This window comes from Drosophila miranda, chromosome XR, assembly GCF_003369915.1.
Source record: "Drosophila miranda strain MSH22 chromosome XR, D.miranda_PacBio2.1, whole genome shotgun sequence".
Taxonomy (NCBI): domain Eukaryota; kingdom Metazoa; phylum Arthropoda; class Insecta; order Diptera; family Drosophilidae; genus Drosophila; species Drosophila miranda.
In genome coordinates, this window is record NC_046674.1 from 47,152,579 (window position 1) to 47,171,718 (window position 19,140).

General features: G+C 44.3%; 1 pseudogene; it reads right to left on the bottom strand.

Moving 5' to 3' along the window:
- Positions 1-13,611: 13,611 nt before the first annotated feature.
- LOC117186284 lies at positions 13,612-14,318 on the bottom strand (annotated as a pseudogene).
- Between the last annotated feature and the right edge of the window lie 4,822 nt (positions 14,319-19,140).

Below are 19,140 nucleotides of genomic sequence, written 5' to 3' on the forward strand. Positions count from 1 at the left end.
ATAGCTCCATGGCCGCATAAAGTGTTTTCGCAAAACAAACTTTATCGATTTAGATCTATATCTTTCGCTTGTTGATTGGTCGTTTCTTTATTCATTACCGAACATAGATGTAGGAATCGGGATAGAGTCCACGGTGCAGAGAGAGACTCGATGTGGCCGCCAGTACTGAACAACACCCTTTTTGAGTAGCAGAGAGAGAGAGAGACATCACGACAGCAGGAGGTTTCTAGGGTTAAGTGGAGAGATCAAGAGAGCGGGAGTCAGCGAGAGCGAGTCAGTCGGTGCCAGAGTTTCGCGAGCTTCACACACAGCAGACAAATGATCCACATAACCCAAAATTATACGAACATACAAATACATTGTTAATCATAATCTTAATCCATTTAAATACTTAATAAAAGTTCACATCTACAACTTAATAAACCGTCGTCTCGGGATTCAATCCATATCAGTGCATAAGCCCTGGGACCACACAATTGGGGGCTCGTCCGGAAATTGGATTGTGACTAAAACGTGTAGAAAATCTGTGTAAGAATTGTAATCAATTGTGCTGTGTGGTGGAGTTTCGGGTCAGAGGTCGTAAAATTGCATTAACCAAGTCAAGAGTGTTAATGGACAATTGTTAAAGAGCGACAGAGGCAGAAACAGAGCGTCAAAAATAATTTTCGAGAATTGCGTCGAGTTGTGAAATTCAGAAGCGACGCTGGGCTGTGTTCAAAAGCGACGCTGTGGTGTGTTAAGGGGCGACACGCAGAAAAGCGAAAGAAGCGAAACAACGGCAGACTCAGCGACAAGAAGGCAACAAGAAACGGTGAAGGCAAAAGGAAACACCGAAGGCAGCAAGAACTGATTTCAAGGTCAGCGGCAAGAAGGCGACAAGAAACAGTGAAGGCGGAAGAAGACGACAAAAGCAGCGGTAACGAAGCTGGAGACGAAGACGATACGAAAGAAGAGCGAGTAGCAATCGTTTCTGACAGCGGCGCGGGACTTTTCGGTATACAGACAACAAGCAAACGGCTGGAGTGTTGGGACGGTATAGCTGGAAAAGAAAGGCGTGAAGCAGAACGAGAGCTGACTAATCTTGGTAGTATCAAGAGTTGAGAGGCGGTAAGGCCGGACGGCAGAAGCAAGTTGCAAGATACAGTTGCATAGTCTGGTGAGTGAGAGAAATTGTCTTTATGAGACGAGAGGATCCATATACATAAGTATTGATCGAAGAGGAAGCTAAAACGAGCGACATTGAGTCAAACAAGAATAAACGTGTTAAAGAACTAACGTACTGTTGAGCTAAAATTGTGTACAGTCTCTGGAGTAAAGTTTGGAAAGAATTGGCTTACAGTTTGAAAAGTATGCGAGTACAGTTTTATATTCAAGTATATTGTAGTGAAATAAATAAACTGTAACAACAAGTTTTAAGGATATTGTAGTAGAAAATATTAAACTGTAACGACAAGTTTTAGGAGTATTTTAGTGGAAAAAGTTAAACTGTAACAAAAAGCTGTAAGGAAGTTGTAATTGGAAAAAAATTAAGTCAACTGTAAACGATAAAGTGGAAGAGAAATTATAATTAAGAGTTTATATTTTGCTTATTATTACTATATTATAATCAAACATATTACTATTTACAATATACGATAAGAATATAATGTGTACAAGATGAGAAGGGACGAGATTCTGGCACTGCTAGTTGCGCACTTGAGGCTTAAGTTAAACGAACAGGGTTGGGAGACGGTTGGTAGAAAGGTAGATTTGCAAAACCGGCTTCTTACTCACTATGATCTTTTAGTGGAAGTAAATGAGAGTGATGGGGATGAAAATGAACATTCATTCAAGTCCACAGAACCGCAACAAGTTGAAAATTAAGAAAACGGAATAAGTCGCAGCGAAATGGAAGCTCCAGTTTTAGCTAGGTCGTGAAGGTCACGTTGAAGGATGTGGAAGGTGGCGTTTCAGAGTTTTCCGGTTCAAATAGCTTGGATGTTAACCAGTGGATAATTGAACTTGAAGAATGTGCACTGACCGTAGGGTGGAATCAGCTGCAGACATTTTATTTACGCTAAGCAATTGTTAGGTGGCGCAGCAAAATTGTTCATACGCAGTCAGCGGGATGTTCGGGATTGGAGTAGATTGAAGGAAGCATTGACAGAAGAGTTCGGGGTTAAAGTATCATCAGAGATTGAATAAGCGACAACAAAGGAAAAACGAAACGTTGCCGGAATACTTGTATGCTCTGATGGAGATCGCGAGACCCATTGATTTAGAAGACGAAAGTTTGATTGAATACTTTGTGAATGGTATTCCGGATAGTCGAACCAATAAGGGATTGCTGTATCAAGCCAGAACCATGAGGCAGTTGAAGAATCAGATTGAAGTTTATCAGAAGATGTGTGGTCCATTGAAGTCGTCAAACAAATATGAATCGCGTAGTTTTGGTAAGCAAATAGATGAAGGAAAATGTTCAGAATTAGTTAGGAAATGTTACAAGTGTGGAGATACGTCACATATGAAGAAAGACTGTCCAAAGAACGTTTTCAAATGTTTTAAATGCAATCAACCAGGTCATAAAGCAGCAGCTTGCAGGGTTGAAGGACAGGTAAAGCAGGAAAGAGCAAACTTAGTGCAGGGGGATAGGGTAACGAAACCATCAGGTATGTTTACGTCCTTTGGGCTAGAGCTGAAGAATGTGGTACACACGAAGGCAATGTTCAAAGGTCTTGTAGACACAGGAGCGGATTTATGCTTGTTAAGCAGCAGAGTTTTCCTTCAGCTAGGAATTGGTAAACTGACAGGTTGCCAAAGATCTCTGACTGGAATAGGGCAGTTTCAGATCATCCCTATTGGAAGTGTAATGATACCTGTGAAGATCGATGGAATCGATATGAAAGTTGAATTCAATATTGTGTCAGATGAAGACATAGCTTTTGAAGCTATTTTGGGCAGGACAATTTTAAAAGACATTGACATGAAAGTCACCAAAGATGGGACAGAATTTATGCGACGATCTGAGGTCCCAGTAGTGAGTGATGTGGCACAGAATGAAGTTAATGAGAAACAAGTTTCTTGCTCAGAGCTATTGAAAGAGTTTAGAAGTTTGTGTATGTTAAGTTCAGAGAAAAGTGAAGATAAGATGGATATAGTGGTGTCGCACTTATCACAGTTAGAAGCAAGTCAAGTGAAAGGGATGATCAGGAAATATAATCCAAAAAGAAATGCTACGAGTCAGGTAATAATGAAGTTAGTGCTAACGGATGAGTTACCAGTCTACAAAAATCCCAGACGTTTAGCAAGCAGTGAACAAAAGATAGTAGACGAGCAAGTTCAAGAATGGTTAGACGAGAAGATAATCAAGCATAGCACGTCAGAATATGCATCTCCTGTAGTTTTGGTCGAAGAGAAGAATGGGAAGAAACGACTATGTTTTGATTATCGAAAGTTAAATGAAAAAATAGTAAGAGATAACTTTCCAATGATGCAAATGGATTGTGTTATCGAAAAGTTAGTAGGAGCATTTACTACATTGGATCTGTCGAACGGGTATTTTTACGTGCCTGTCGAGGAACAGTCACAGAAGTACATTTCATTAGTTACCCAAAATGGTCAGTACGAGTTCCAGTATGTTCCATTCGGGATATCCAACTCGCCGGCAGTCCTTAATCGTTTTATAATGTCCGTAATGCGCGAGTTAATAAAGAAAGGCGATGCAATTATTTACATGGATGACTTTATCATTCCTAGTAAAGACGTGCAAGAGGGACTAGATAGATTGGGAAGGGTTCTTGAAGTGGCAGCACAAAACGGATTGAGAATAAATTGGTCAAAGTGTTAGATGCTACAGAAGAAAGTTATATTTCTAGGGTATATTGTTGAAAATGGAACGATCAGACCAAGTGAGGAAAAAACTAGGGCAGTGAAGAATTTGCCAATACCCAGAGATAAAAAGGGAGTGCAAAGATTCTTAGGACTGACGTCGAATTTCAGGAAGTTTGTTGAAGGTTATGCAGTGATTGCAAAACCATTGTCAGATTTGCTTCGAAAGGAGGAAAGGTTTGAGTTCAAGGAGTTACAGCAGATAGCGTTCGAGCAGTTAAAGGCTGCACTGACAAGTAAAGCAGTTTTGAGGTTTTATAACCCTAAGATGCAAACGGAAATACACACAGTTGCGTCCAAGTTTGGATTTGGTGCAGTATTGTTGCAGAAAGACCCAGAGGATAGTTTGTTGCACCCAGTATTAATTATGAGCCGAAAAACAAGACCTTGCAAAGAGAAATACCACTCGTACGAACTAGAAGTGCTTGCAGTGATAGGAGCGTTGACAAAGTGGCGTGTATATGTCCTGGGAATGAAGTTTAAAATCATCACTGATTTTAATGCGTTTGGCATGACCTTGAAGAAGAAGGAAGTACCGTTGAGAGTTGCGAGATGGGCGATGTTCCTACAAGACTTCGATTTCGAGATAGAGCATAGGTTAGGCTCAAAGATGAGGCATGTAGATGGCTTAAGTAGAGTATCGTATTATGTATTGACAGAAAGTGTGATGCATAGGTTGAAAGAGGCGCAATGGCGGATGACTGGACAAAAGTAATTAGAAGTCTTGTTGAAGATAAAGGGTACGAAGACTATTACATTACGAATCAAATTTTTTTCAAGGACCCAGATATAGAATTTATCGTAGTTCCATCGCAAATGGAAAGAGAAATCATGCAAATTGCCCATAGGCAGGGACATTTTTCGGCAAAGAAGACTCAGGACTTAGTGGAAAAGTCATACTTCATTCCAAAATTGAAAGAGAAAATATGTCAAGTCGTGGAAAAGTGTGTAGAATGTATCTTGGTAAATGCGATGGCTGGAAAGCAAGAAGGTTATTTGACACCAATAGATAAGGGCGATAGGCCGTTAGTTACATTCCACATAGATCATGTAGGTCCAATGGAGATCACCACAAAGCGATATAACCGTATTCTAGTTGTTGTTGACGGGTTATCGAAGTATGTGTGGTTATACCCAACGCGCATAGAATTGTATCCGATAGAGGAGCCGCATTTACAGCAAACGCGTTTAGAGAGCATTGCACAAAGCAGAATATACAACATTTAATGATTACCACAGGTGTGCCACGAAGTAACGGGCAAGTGGAGAGAATGCACAGAATCGTAGTTCCTATGTTGTCAAAGTTAAGTGGAGATAGTCCAGGTTCTTGGTATAAGCATGTAGCCAAAGTACAGCGGTTAATCAACAATATTGAACCAAGGAGTACGAAGATCACACCGTTTAAGGTTTTGACAGGTATCGATATGCGTTGTCCAGGTATTTCGGAGCTATAAGACCTGGTGAATGAATCATTTGTTGATGAATTGGACGAAGAGCGTGAGCAGTTACGCAGGGAAGCTAGAGAGAATATAAAAGTTTTACAGGATGAAAATCGATTAGCATTCAATAAGAAAAGAAAGGTAGAAAAGGAATAGAATAGAATACAAGGTGAATGATTTAGTAGCGATTAAGCGTACACAATACGGGGTAGGGCTTAAATTGAAAGGAAAGTATTTAGGACCCTATAAAGTGGTGAAAGTCCATAAACATGGAAGGTATGATGTCGAAAAGGTAGGAGAAGGACCTTATAAAACATCGAGTGTGGCAGAGTACATGAAGGAATTCGGGGCGAATCCAGCGTCAGGAGGGCCGAATGTAGGAATCGGGTTAGAGTCCACGGTGCAGAGAGTGACTCGAAGTGGCCGCCAATACTGAACAACACCCTTTTTGAGAAGCAGAGAAAGAGAGACATCACGACAGCAGGAGGTTTCTAGGGTTAAGTGGAGAGATCAAGAGAGCGGGAGTCAGCGAGAGCAAGTCAGTCGGTGCCAGAGATTCGCGAGCTTCACACACAGCAGACAAATGATCCATATAACTCAAAATTATACGCACATACAAATACATTGTTAATCATAATCTTAATCCATTTAAATACTTAATAAAAATTCACATCTACAACTTAATAAACCGTCGTCTCGGGATTCAATCCATATCAGTGCATCAACCCTGGGACCACTCATAGATGCAACTGTTAACTCGTTTTATAGCTCTATTTACTCCGCCCTTAATACATTTGTTCAAGATATCACTGTACCTGTATCGTCCAAGCCTCCCAGGTTCTCCAAGTATTTGTCATACTTAAAAAACAATAAATCCCGGCTCGCTTTTCCTCCGTCCCTTCATTACCAGAACAAAACAGAAGCTTCTGCTGTTGGTATTGCAAATTTATTCGCTCCCTTTTCATCCACTCCGTATCAGTACCAGCTACCTCACGCTAACAGCATTTTTATACCCGATACTCAAAATGAGTATTGGGGTATATTAGATTTGCGGTAAAAGTGGATGTGTGTAACGTCCAATAGGAATCGTTTCCGACCCCATAAAGTATATATATTCTTGATCAGCATTAATAGCCGAGTCGATTGAGCCCTGTCTGTCTGTCCGTCTGTCCGTTCGTCCGTCCGTCCGTCCGTCCGTCCGTCCGTCCCCTTCAGCGCCTAGTGCTCAAAGACAATAAGAGCTAGAGCAACGATGTTTTGGATCCAGACTTCTGTGATATGTCACTGCTACAAAAATATTTCAAAACTTCGCCCCGCCCACTTCCGCCCCCACAAAGGACGAAAATCTGTGGCATCCACATTTTTAAAAAAACGATAAAACCATAAAACCAGGATGACCATATCTTCTGCAGTGCAAAATCTGAACCAGATCGAATAATGATTATAGCCAGAATCAAGAAAACAATTTCATTCTTTCTCGCTCTGTCTCTCTCTAACACACAGGTTTCATGGTCGGTTTTGTCAATTGCAAAATATGAGTTCAAGGATCTCAGAACCTATAAGAGCCAGAGCAACCAAATTTGGTATCCACACTCCTGTGATATCGGACCTTGACCGTTTCGTGTCCAAATTTCGCCACACCCCCTTCCGCCCCCGCAAAGGACGAAAATCTGGGGCATCCACAAATCTCAGAGACTATTAAGGCTAGAGTAACCAAATTTGGTATCCGCACTTCTGTTAGATCTCACTATAAAACGTATATCTCAGAATTTCGCCCCACCCCCTTCCGCCCCCACAAAAAACGAAAATCTGTTGCATCCACAATATTGCACATTCGAGAAAACTAAAAACGCAGAATCATAGATATTGACCATATCTATCAGATTGCTGAATCTGGATCAGATCGGATCATTTTTATAGCCAAAAGGAACAAATCAATTTGCACTGGCTACGCAGCGCCCGACGTCACGCTCAGACTGATTTTCTGTCTCTCTCGCACGCACTCTTTGTCGTGTCGTTTAATATTAGCGGCGTCTGCCGGAGGAGAGTTATACTGACTTAGTATCGGGTATAACCGTAGAGTTGCGGTGTCCGCAGCAACTCACAACGTTCCCCCTCGTTCTACCTATTTTCGAGGAAAGCGTTGCTCTGGAAGGTTTGTCATCTGTCGTTTCTGCGGGCTCAGATAAGGTACCAAGTTGCATTTTAAAACACTGTGCCCAGTCCCTTTGCAAACCCTTGACCTTTCTCTTCAACCTCTTTTTGGAACAGTCTTGTCTCCCAGTAATTTGGAATGGGTCCTACATCATTCCGCTTCACAAAAAAGGTTAAAGATAAAATATTGAAAACTATCGTGGTATCGCAAAGCTTTCCGCCATTCCGAAGCTTCTTGAGTTCCTGGTCACCCGGCAACTAAAAGATCTTTGTTGCAATTCCGGAAACTCAGGCGGACTAGCTGGACTCGGTATTCAGATGACGTGCGCCGTATTCTCCCTGAGTCTCCCCCAAAGGAGTTCCACGGGAGGCCACGACCCGTGCTGTTAAAATATGTACCGACGCCTGCAGTGATGCGCTCGATAAATCCTGCCCTTCTAGTGAGACCAGAGGCCGGAAGAATCCTGAATGGTGGAATCCAAAACTGGTGAAACTCCGGAAAGCCTCCCGGAAACTCTTTAACAAAGCAAAGACTGTGAATGTTGAGTCAACTTACAATAAAGAACTTAGGAAAGCCAAACCCGCCTTGTGGTGTAAGTTCTGCAGCGAAATCGAGAGTAACTCAGAAGCTTCGCGCTTGCTCAGAGTTCCCTCGAAGACAACACGCACCCTTGGCTACCTGAAGAAAGCCAACCAGTCTTGGAGAACGTTCAGCAATGAGTAACTAAATTTTCTCTTCCACACCCACTTCCCGGATGCGATGAAAACAGACTTAACTACATCGCGCCCACTTCTGTTGCCTCAAGTGCTATCCTGAACCTATTAAGTCAGGAGAACATTTCCTAGGCAATCAAAAGCTATAAGCCCTACAAGTCTGCGGGAACAGATGATAACATCCCTGTCCATTATTCAACTGATGACAAAAAGACAAAAGGCGAAAAAAACTCAAAAGGATCTGTTTAGGCCAGCCGCCGAAGAATAACCGTACGCATTATTATTGTATGAGCAGAGTGAGCCGCCTATGTTGTAAAACGTTAACTTTCTGCAGAGCTGCTTCGCTCTCCCGATAAAGGGGCTCTCTGCCGCCGCCGCTTCGGCAATTACCTTGATCTGACGCCGTCGTCTATTTTAGTTCTATGCTAACCCCTCTGCGCATTGGTTGCATATCGATCTCGCCTAAATTCTATCTGGCCATAGCAAACAATCGGTTACCGCTAAGCCACCAAAATTAAATACGAATTATAAAAATTAAACCAAATTCTCTTTTCATTTTTGAAACACATAGGTGCCAAAAAAGCTTGGCATCTCAAACATTGGTGACCCCCCGACGTGATATAAAAACATTGCTTAATCGCGTTCCGTTAAAAACACTTATTAATTATACAATACTTTGTTGTCGGGTAGTTTAACTACCAACAAATACATTTGGGTGCACGTTGAAAAACAGTTTTAGTGCAAATTCAGTTAGAGTGCGGCTGGAATATTTATATACATATTCCGGTACTTTAAGCGTCGAATCTCTCATTCTCTAAGCAGCTGCAGCCGCGGTTTTTGACTCTTCGTGTCTTGTATTCTCGCTCTCGCGTCGTTGCATCGTCGCTTAAGCGGTATTTCATTTTCCGTTGCTGTGTCGAATTGCACAACGGTTAACATGGACAACGATCCGAATACAGGCGCGGGCGGAAATATTGTGGTGGCTGATTCCAGACTGACTGTATAAGCGTAAAAGTCAGTCATAAAATGATCGATTGCACAGGATTGGCGAATCCTTCGCGGAGAATAAAATCGATAAGTTGACCGCCGCGGAAGTCGAGGTGCGCCTTGATATGTTGGCAGAAATTCGAGAGGAATTCAATAAGGCCCATAATGAATTGGAGGCTCTCGATCAAAACGAGATTGGGAGTGACATGCGCGAAAACTTCGATACTCTTTTCATATCGTTGAAAGCTGAGTTTCTGGCTGCTGTTGAAGTAAGCCAGTCACACGCCGCTGCCCATTCTACGACTCTGCCAAACCATTCCGGACATAGCACCATCATCATGGCTCACAAGCAGCGACTTCCTGAGCTGAAGGTGCCTCAGTTTTCTGGTGGATACGTCGAGCTCTCGGATTTTATGGCAATGTTCAAATCGGTGATTGAAGCGGATGCGGATCTCAGTGACATCGAGAAATTCCACCACCTTCGCTCTTGCCTCGCTGATGCGGCTTTGGATTCGGTTCGATCGTTGGAGCTATCTAGTGCCAATTATCGTGCGGCTCTGGATATACTTAATAAACGCTTCAATAACAAAAGACTTGTTTGCCAGGCACACATCAAGAAGATTCTTGGGCTAAAGAGGGTAGACTCGCCTTTTGCTAAAAGGCTTCGGGAGTTTTCGGATGCAGTCAATTTACACATGCGAGCGTTGCAGACATTGGGATCTGCTGAGGAGATTTCAGGATTCATGGTCATCAACATGCTGCTGCAGAAGTTGGATTCGAAGACGCAAACCAAGTGGGAGGAGCACACATTGTCAGATGCTATACCTACCGCAGAGAAATTCTTCGAATTCTGGCAGCAACGCTGCCAGAAAATGGAGCGATTGGAATATGTTACAGCGACACACGCTAGTAGCGATCAGGTGGGAAAAAACCATTCCTATACGCAGGTTAAGAAAACGTTTGTAGCTTCCAACTCTTCCGCCGACCCGTCTGTATGCGTCTTTTGCCACTCAGCGGGCCATGGAATATACTCGTGCAAGATATTCGGAAATCTCTCACCGTTGCTGCGCCACAAAGAAGTGAAGAAGCTTTCCCTATGCCCCTTTCCTAAAACCGGGGCACCGGACCCGCGCATGCAATAGTGGAAAATGTCGAGTATGCGGCGGTAGGCATCATAGTTTGTTGCACTTCGATAGTATACAGCCCACAACACAAAGCTGCCCAGGTATTACTCCTCCCGATCTGGCCGTTCAACCAGAAACTCTTTCCATTGCTCAAAATTCTGCTAGCAGCTCGCCTCTACGTTCGTCTACCTCTCTTGCTGCCCAAGGTCTTCACTCTGATGTCGTGCTTCTGGCTACAGCCGTGGTTCTCGTGAAGAATCGGTCAGGCGTTTTAGTTCTTTGTCGTGCCATCTTAGATTCAGGATCGCAGCTGCATCTCGTCACATCCAGGTTCGCCCAGCAGCTTCAGCTTAGGAGAACTCAATCGTCTGCACTTGTGTCTGGGCTGGGCGATACCAGCGTTTCTACTGAGGGATCCACCATTTGTATTTGTATGCATTCTCGCACCTCTGCTTACACAACTACGCTTACTGCTCTCATCGCCCCCACGATTACCGATTCTCAACCAAGTATGACAGTAAATGTATCCGATTGGAGTGTTCCATCTAACATTCAGCTCGCTGATCCTGCATTTTTTAATCCACAACGTGTTGACCTCCTCATTGGTGCTCGGCGCTTTTGGCCACGCACAATTGACCAGATTCGAAAGCTGAGATGGAAGCAAGGTTGGATAAAACTCTTCGTATGTTTTGGGAAGTCGAGAATTGTGTGGAGGCTGGGTTGAATACCAAAGAAGAAGACGATTGTGAAGCACATTTCGTAGGCCACCTTTCACGGCTGCCATTCGGGTGGTATGCAGTTCGTCTGCCACTAAATAACAATACTGAGCGTTTAGGAGAATCTTATGCTCAGGCTTATCGACGGTTCATCAGTCTGGAGCGAAAACTGGAGCGTAATCCTACACTCAAGGAGCGGTATTCCGCCTTTATGAGGGAGTACATTGATTTGCATCATATGCACTAAGTCAACCCTGATTCCCGTAGCCTCTGAAAATATTTCTTGCCTCATCACTGTGTCCTAAAGGAGGACAGTACGACGGCAAAACTCCGTGTCGTTTTCGATGGATCCGCAGCTACATCAACTGGATATTCTCTAAATGATGTGATGATGACGGGCCCTGTTATTCAGCCTGCATTGTTTAATATATTGATTCGCTTTCGAACATATCCAGTCGCTCTCACTGGGGACATTTGTAAAATGTACCGCTGCGTACGAGTGTCTCCACCCGACAATTTGTATCAGTGCATTTTTAGCGGTCCGCGCAATGCACCAGCTGGCCATCGACGAGGGTGAGTCCTACCCTCTTGGCTCAGCTGCTCTGCGGCAGGAGTTTTACGTGGATGACCTTATTTCGGGCGGTAATTCGGTCGCACAGGTCATGGACAAGATGCACCAAACAATTAGCTTTACTGTCCCGTGGTCATTTTTTATACCCGATACTCAAAATGAGTATTGGGGTATATTAGATTTGTGGTAAAAGTGGATGTGTGTAACGTCCAGAAGGAATCGTTTCCGACCCCATAAAGTATATATATTCTTGATCAGCATCAATAGCCGAGTCGATTGAGCCCTGTCTGTCTGTCCGTCTGTCCGTCCGTCCGTCCGTCCGTCCGTCCGTCCGTCCGTCCGTCCGTCCCCTTCAGCGCCTAGTGCTCAAAGACAATAAGAGCTAGAGCAACGATGTTTTGGATCCAGACTTCTGTGATATGTCACTGCTACAAAAATATTTCAAAACTTCGCCCCGCCCACTTCCGCCCCCACAAAGGACGAAAATCTGTGGCATCCACATTTTTAAAGATACGATAAAACCAAAAACGCAGAATCGGTGAGGATGACCATATCTTCTGCAGTGCAAAATCTGAACCAGATCGAATAATGATTATAGCCAGAATCAAGAAAACAATTTCATTCTTTCTCGCTCTGTCTCTCTCTAACACACAGGTTTCATAGTCGGTTTTGCCAATTGCAAAATATGAGTTCAAGGATCTCAGAACCTATAAGAGCCAGAGCAACCAAATTTGGTATCCACACTCCTGTGATATCGGACCTTGACCGTTTTGTGTCCAAATTTCGCCACACCCCCTTCCGCCCCCACAAAAGACGAAAATCTGTTGCATCCACAATATTGCACATTCGAGAAAACTAAAAAAGCAGAATCATAGATAATGACCATATCTATCAGATTGCTGAATCTGGATCAGATCGGATCATTTTTGTAGCCAAAAGGAACAAATCAATTTGCAGTGGCTACGCAGCGCCCGACGTCACGCTCAGACTGATTTTCTGTCTCTCTCGCACGCACTCTTTGTCGTGTCGTTCAATATTAGTGGCGTCTGCCGGAGAGAGCCATACTGACTTAGTATCGGGTATAACTGTAGAGTTGCGGTGTCCGCAGCAACTCACAACGTTCCACCTCGTTTTAGACTTAGGAAATGGTGCTCCAGTCACCAGGAAGTACTTGAGGGAACCCCTGAAGATGACATAGAGAAGTTCCTAAAGTTTAATGATGGAGGCGACATAACCTCAGCTGCTTTTTGCCTTGTCCGCACTGGACACAAACTCAAAGCCATCAAAGCGGTCGGTTTTATCTACGATTGCGCGATTCTACGACTCTCGTGGATTGATAAATCCAGTCATTGTCAAGTGCAAAATCTTCCTTCAGCAGCTTTGGAGAGAAAATTTGGATTGGGATGAAAGCCTACCCTCAGCGTTGCATTCAACTTGGATGGACTTGAGAAATAGTTTGGCATGCATTTTTCGGATCTCATTTCCTCGCTTGGTTCTTCGTTCTAGTGTGGCTACAGAAGTTCACGGATTCTGTGATGCCAGCTTAGAAGCATATGGCGCTTGCGTGTATGTCGTGTCCAGGGAAGCCCAGTCTTAGAGCCACGTTTTGTGTTCAAAGTCGTGAGTGGCGCCACTAAAGACTATATCATTTCCTAAGCTGGATTTAAGTGGAACCCATTTGCTTGCGAAAGTAATGCAGAATTTAAAGGACATGGGAATCTTTACAGGTCGGTTCTTTTGCTGGTCGGATTCGTCAACAGCATTATCTTGGATTAGGGACGAGCCAGCCAAATTTCAAGTTTTCGTGGCAAATCGAGTGGCATCACATCAGGAGCTGACGACAGCCATGGAATGGCGCTATGTTCCCACATCTTTAAATCCTGCTGATATTCTCTCGAGAGGCTCGCTTCTCAGCCATCTTATACAGTCAGAGCTATGGTTTCACTGCCCATCCCCCTCTCCTGCTAACGACATAGCAACTTTGGAGCTTCTCAAGAGAGTATTGCTAATCACGTCTCCACATGCCGATCTCACGTCCGGATGTTGTTTTATTCCCTTTAAAAAACTGCTACGCATCTGCCGGGGTTTTTGTTGTCCTTAAACCTCGTAGCGATAGGATTTGATGATTTTGTTGAAGGGCTCAGCCGCTTTGGCAATGTTTTCACGTTCCTGAACAGTCAGCTTCTTCAGCTCGCCATTGTGCTTGAGGGTGACACGCAACTTGGCCTTGCGCTTACGCTCCAGGCTCTTGATCACATCCTGGTAGTGCCAGCCAACCTCGTGCGACAGACGGCCGACCTGGCAGTACTTGCAGTCGGAGCGCAGTGTCAACACACGCATAGCGATGGGGACAACGACGTGGCGACGCTTGTCGTAGGGCGATGGAATGCCATCGAACACACGCAGACGAGCGAGTGCAGCCTGGCCACGCTTAGTCTTGTGTGGGATCATACCTCTGACCGCCTTGTAGAAGATCCTGGACGGGGCACGGAAGTGGAAGGGACCACGAGCTGGGTTGACGTAGCAACGCTTGCGCAAGTAGCCAAGAACTTGATTTTTTTTCTGTAGAAGTGGCCAGAGTGGTTCAGCTCCTCGCAGCGAACGACGGCCACCTTGCCGCCCTGCAACAGGTACTTGGCGACGACGGAAACCAGACGGCCAAGCAAATGGCCGCGACCATCAATAACAACGGTCCTATTCGTTAAACCAGTCATGTTTAAGAACCGCACGGAAAGAAAGCGGAAACTGCGTTGACAGCTCGAAAGAGTGACTTCATGCAAATTTGCGAATTCATTCTTTCGCATGCAGCGCACATTCGCCTACATGCATAAATTTATACATCGTCTTAGGCATCCAGGACTCACCGTTTCTGATATTCGGCAAGGAACGCATCTTCTGATTCGACACATTCAGCTGGCAAATTTGTGGATGGACATAAAGGAGATTCGGCGCAATGGTCAAGTCATGAAATCCAGTTCTATTAGTTCGCTCAACCCGTTTATCGATCATTCTGGACTACTTAGAATTGGAGGTCGTCTTGGCAACTCATCGCTAGGATTTGACGCTCAGCACCCACTGATTATGCCAATCATTCCATTACTTTTGCGCTGATAAGATATTATCACGAAAGAAACCTCCATGCCGGACCTTGCGCCCTGTTATCCAAAATTCGGCTGGAATATTGGCCCATTGGGGGTATGAAAGCAGTTTCAAGGGTCGTCAGCATGTGTGTGAGATGCTTCAGGACTAGGCCGCGCATGGTTGAACACATCATGGGAGACCTACCTAAGGAACGTTTGGAAGGATCTCGAGCTTTTGAAGTCACTGGAGTAGATTACTGTGGACCTTTTTTCTACCGATCAGAAATCTGCACGAGGCCTCGCGCACTAAAGCGTTTTACTTCCACTCGAGGAAGGCCAAGTCAAATTTGGTCGGACAATGCGACAAACTTCGTTGGGCCAAGAACGAGCTTCTGGAGCTAAAGAAGCTTTGTCTGAGCGAACCGCATATGAAGAAGGTCCATGAATCCTGCTTGGCTGACTCGATGGACTGGCGTTTCATCCCACCACGCTCTCCGCATTTTGACGGGTTGTGGGAAGCGGCGGTGAAGACCGCAAAATATCACCTTTACCGCTCAGTTGGACCATCTGTGCTTAGCTTCGACGAGCTGCACACTCTGATCTGTCAGATCACTGCAATTGTTAACTCACGCCCTTTGCTCTCGCTTTCAGAAAATCCTGATGATTTAGACGTTTTGACTCTTGCTTATCTGCTTCTAGGCGGCCCCCCATGAGCTACAATCGACTGGATGGCTGGCAGCGGGTCACCCAACTACAACAAATATTTTGGAGGAATATTCCTCGAGTGGAAGTAAAACGCTTCAGTGCGCCTATCTTTTTCAAGGGCGCGCGAAGTGGCGTACCCCCGCGCAAAACATTTGCAAGAACGATCTCGTCCTGGTGAAGGACGAAAATCTTCCTCCGATGCGTTGGCCACTGGCTAGAGTGGCTAGAGTGGTCGATGTCGTTGTGGGCAAGGACGGAGTGTGTCGCGTCACTGACCTGAAGACATCCTCAAGAAACATCAGGAGGGCCGTCACTCGGCTATGTTTGCTGCCCCTTAAGGAATCTGTTGAGAGACTAGCTCCCAACGGGGGGAGTATGTTCGGGCCAGCCGCTGAAGAATAACCGTAACTTTAAGCATTATTATTGTATGAGCAGAGAGAGCCGCCTTTGTTGTAAAACGTTGACTTTCTGCAGAGCTGCTGCGCTCTCCCGATAAAGGGGCTCTCTGCCGCCGCCGCTTCGGAAATTACCTTGATCTGCCGCCGCCACTTCGGCAATCACTTTGATCTGACGCCGTCGTCTATTTTTATTTCTATGCTAACCTGCGCATTGGTTGCATATCGATCTCGCCTAAATTCTATCTGGCCATAGCAAACAATCGGTTTCCGCTAAGCCACCAAAATAAAATACGAATTGTAAAGATTAAACCAAATTCTCTTTTCATTTTTGAAACACATAGGTGCCAAAAAAGCTTGGCATCTCAAACAGAATCTACGAGGAAGTCTTCTCGCACGGGAATATCCCTGACACTTGGCTTCAGACCAAAGTCGTATTCATTCCAAAGGCAGGCAAGCCCTCGCACACTACCCCAAGGACTTCACAACTATAAGTCTCTCGTTTTTTCTTTTGAAGACAATGGAACGGCTTTTTTGATTTCCGGACGGTTAGCCTCATCGATCAGATGCTACCATGACCAGGTTGACCAGGTTTTAAAGCACACCGTAGGGCGGAGTCTTCTAGCCCCTCCTAGGAGCATAGCAGTGAACGAACTGCTGTGGGGCAACCCCCACAGAGAGGGCAGAGGTACGGGGACAGAACAACGCTTGGTAGCGTATGCGGATGTTGTTTCCTTAGAATTTCTGGTAGACCTTCACAAACGCTATGTGTGTGCACGACAATTACTCTCATTAAGATTTCAAAATTGGCAGACAAATGCAGCCTAGGTTATCCGACTAAAACGGAACTAGTGCTCTTCACTAGGAAGTGCAAGATTCCGATACCCCAAAGCTCTGTAGGGAAGCGCTTTGGCTTCTCGGGGCGGCTTTCCTCACGGAAATTTCGGACCTTTCCGAAACCAACCCAGGGATCCTATCGAAATTCATCCAATCCACCGGATGGGACTGTCCTTAATATGAAAAAGCTTGATCTCCGCGTTTTAGGCAGTGAGATGGAGCACACTCCAATGTGGAAACACAACGGACCTCTAACTGGTCCAAGTGAGCTGGGGGAGGTTCATCCCCTCTCCCCAGCTACCGCTATAACCTAACCTAACCAATATACGAATATCTATTTTGGTTGAGTCTGCCCGATGCAGCAGCAATATCAATTCAATGGCGACAAATATTTAAAATGATCCAAACAATTTTTTTTTGTTCGTCAAACGCGTTTCTTTTTTTCTTCATTTTCAGGATAAAACTGAATATTCTGCTCCTGGTGTTGCCAATTTTTTCTACTCCTTCTTCCAATCGACGTACGCGTTTCAAACTTTAAATTGCTCCACACTGTGTCCCTGCCATGCCACTGCTTGACCGTTATTTGCAATTTATCTCTGTATTTGTCTTGTGATTTGCAACTAATAGGCTCTGCACACTGAACCCATCCTGGGGGTGGGTGGGATTTGTTGACAGATGTGAAACTCCGATACGCACTGGTACCATCTACCATCTATCATCCGTCAAAAAGCAGCTGATGAGCCTAAAATTACAAAGTTTTGGTCTGAATTGTGAAATTTTCACAATTTTAAATAAGTAAATTGGCTATATTATTCACTTTAATAAAACAATTCATATATATACAATAAACGTTACTCTTAGGACTCCCTTAAAAATTGCAGAAGCTCTATTGCAAGTTGGTTTGGCCTTGGCTGCTCGCAATTGAAGTATCTCTCGCTTTGATTGCTGGTGGTCATCCTGCTGCTCCTTCTGGACTTCCAGCATTTTTCGAACAATTTGTTTCAGATTTTCCAGTTTAATCCACCTTGTTGCGGCGCCTTGGTTGCAGAAATAAGACTGGAGCTGTAGTTGGATCTGCCCCGGTCGACATTAACGGAATTATTTCGGGACCCCCGCGAATCCGCAATACTATAATGCCAGTTCATTTCGACTTGCGTGTATTTAAGGCCTGAAAATCAGCATTTAAAATCAAGGAGAAAAATAAAGAGAAAGCAAATACATACATACATATGTATGTACATTTGTTTACTTATTACCACCAATTTCTGGTCTCTCCATTTTTCTCTCCATTTTGTATTGTGTTTGTTGTCTTTTTTTCTTTTTTTAGTTTTCAACGATTTCAAATTCGAATTACGAATTCCAATGTGTCTGGGCGCGAACTATTTTTTATTGCCATTCATTGTTTTTTAGGCAAGGAAGGCTGACGGCTCATGGGCAAGAACAGCAATGGACAGATTGGAGGCTTTTGCGACGAACCTGGAAGAAAGATTCACACCATTCTGGACGACATCTAGTTGAAGAGCAATGATGGTCACTGAGAGGCTGAATAAGACCCACCAGATGGAGCACCCTGTGGCGCCAATCACTTTTCAAGAAATCTTGGAAGACATAAAGAAACTCAAGTCCAAGAAGGCCCCTGGCGACGATCGGATTGAAAATGTTTTGGCAAAGGCGCTACCAAACAGAGCGATTCTGTATCTGTTGCTAATCTTTAACGCGTCGCTAAGATTAGTATACTCTTCCAAAGCCTTGAGATGTGCCCACATAATCATGTTGCCAAAGCCAGGAAAGCCACCGGAAGACCTCAACAAACATAGACCAATTAGTCTCTTGTCAACTTTTGGCAAAATGTTTGAGCGCTGCATCCTACGAAGGGTACTGGAGTCGCCGCCGGTTAAAACAACCATGCCAAACTATTAATTTGGGTTCAGGCTTCAGCACAGCACAGCTCCAAAAGTAATAGCAAACAACAAATTGTATTTTAATATTATTATTTTATAATCAAATACAATACATATGTATGTATCATCATCATAACTATCGCATAGAAACGTGCGGCTTAGGAACATCAAAATGGATGGTGGACTAAGTGGGAAATTTTCGGAACGGAAAAACCTTAAGGACCATCCCCGAAATGGATGGTGGATGGTCGACAGTTTGAATAGCCTATTAACTTGTTATGATCCGCCTCTTTGCCACCCTGGCCTATCGTTCCCAGCTAGCTCACGGGGAAGTCAGGGGTGTTTCCGACCCGATAAGCCAGGGGACGGATTGAACAAAACAAAAAAACAAAAAAAAACATACAAAAAAAACAAATCTAATTTATAGGACAGACTTGTCCTCGTTGGCACTTTCGTCAGCGGGGATAGTTGGTTTCGTTATCCCTAGCAGGGTCCCACCCTTCCATGAGCGCCACCTTTTGAATTCGCTCCCTTTTCATATTCAGGGTCCCGCTCTTCTTCTCGCTCTCGTCCCACCCAACTACCGTTTTCTATTCACTCATGACTCTTTTCAAATTTTCATTTTTATATCCACTATATTTTCATATTTA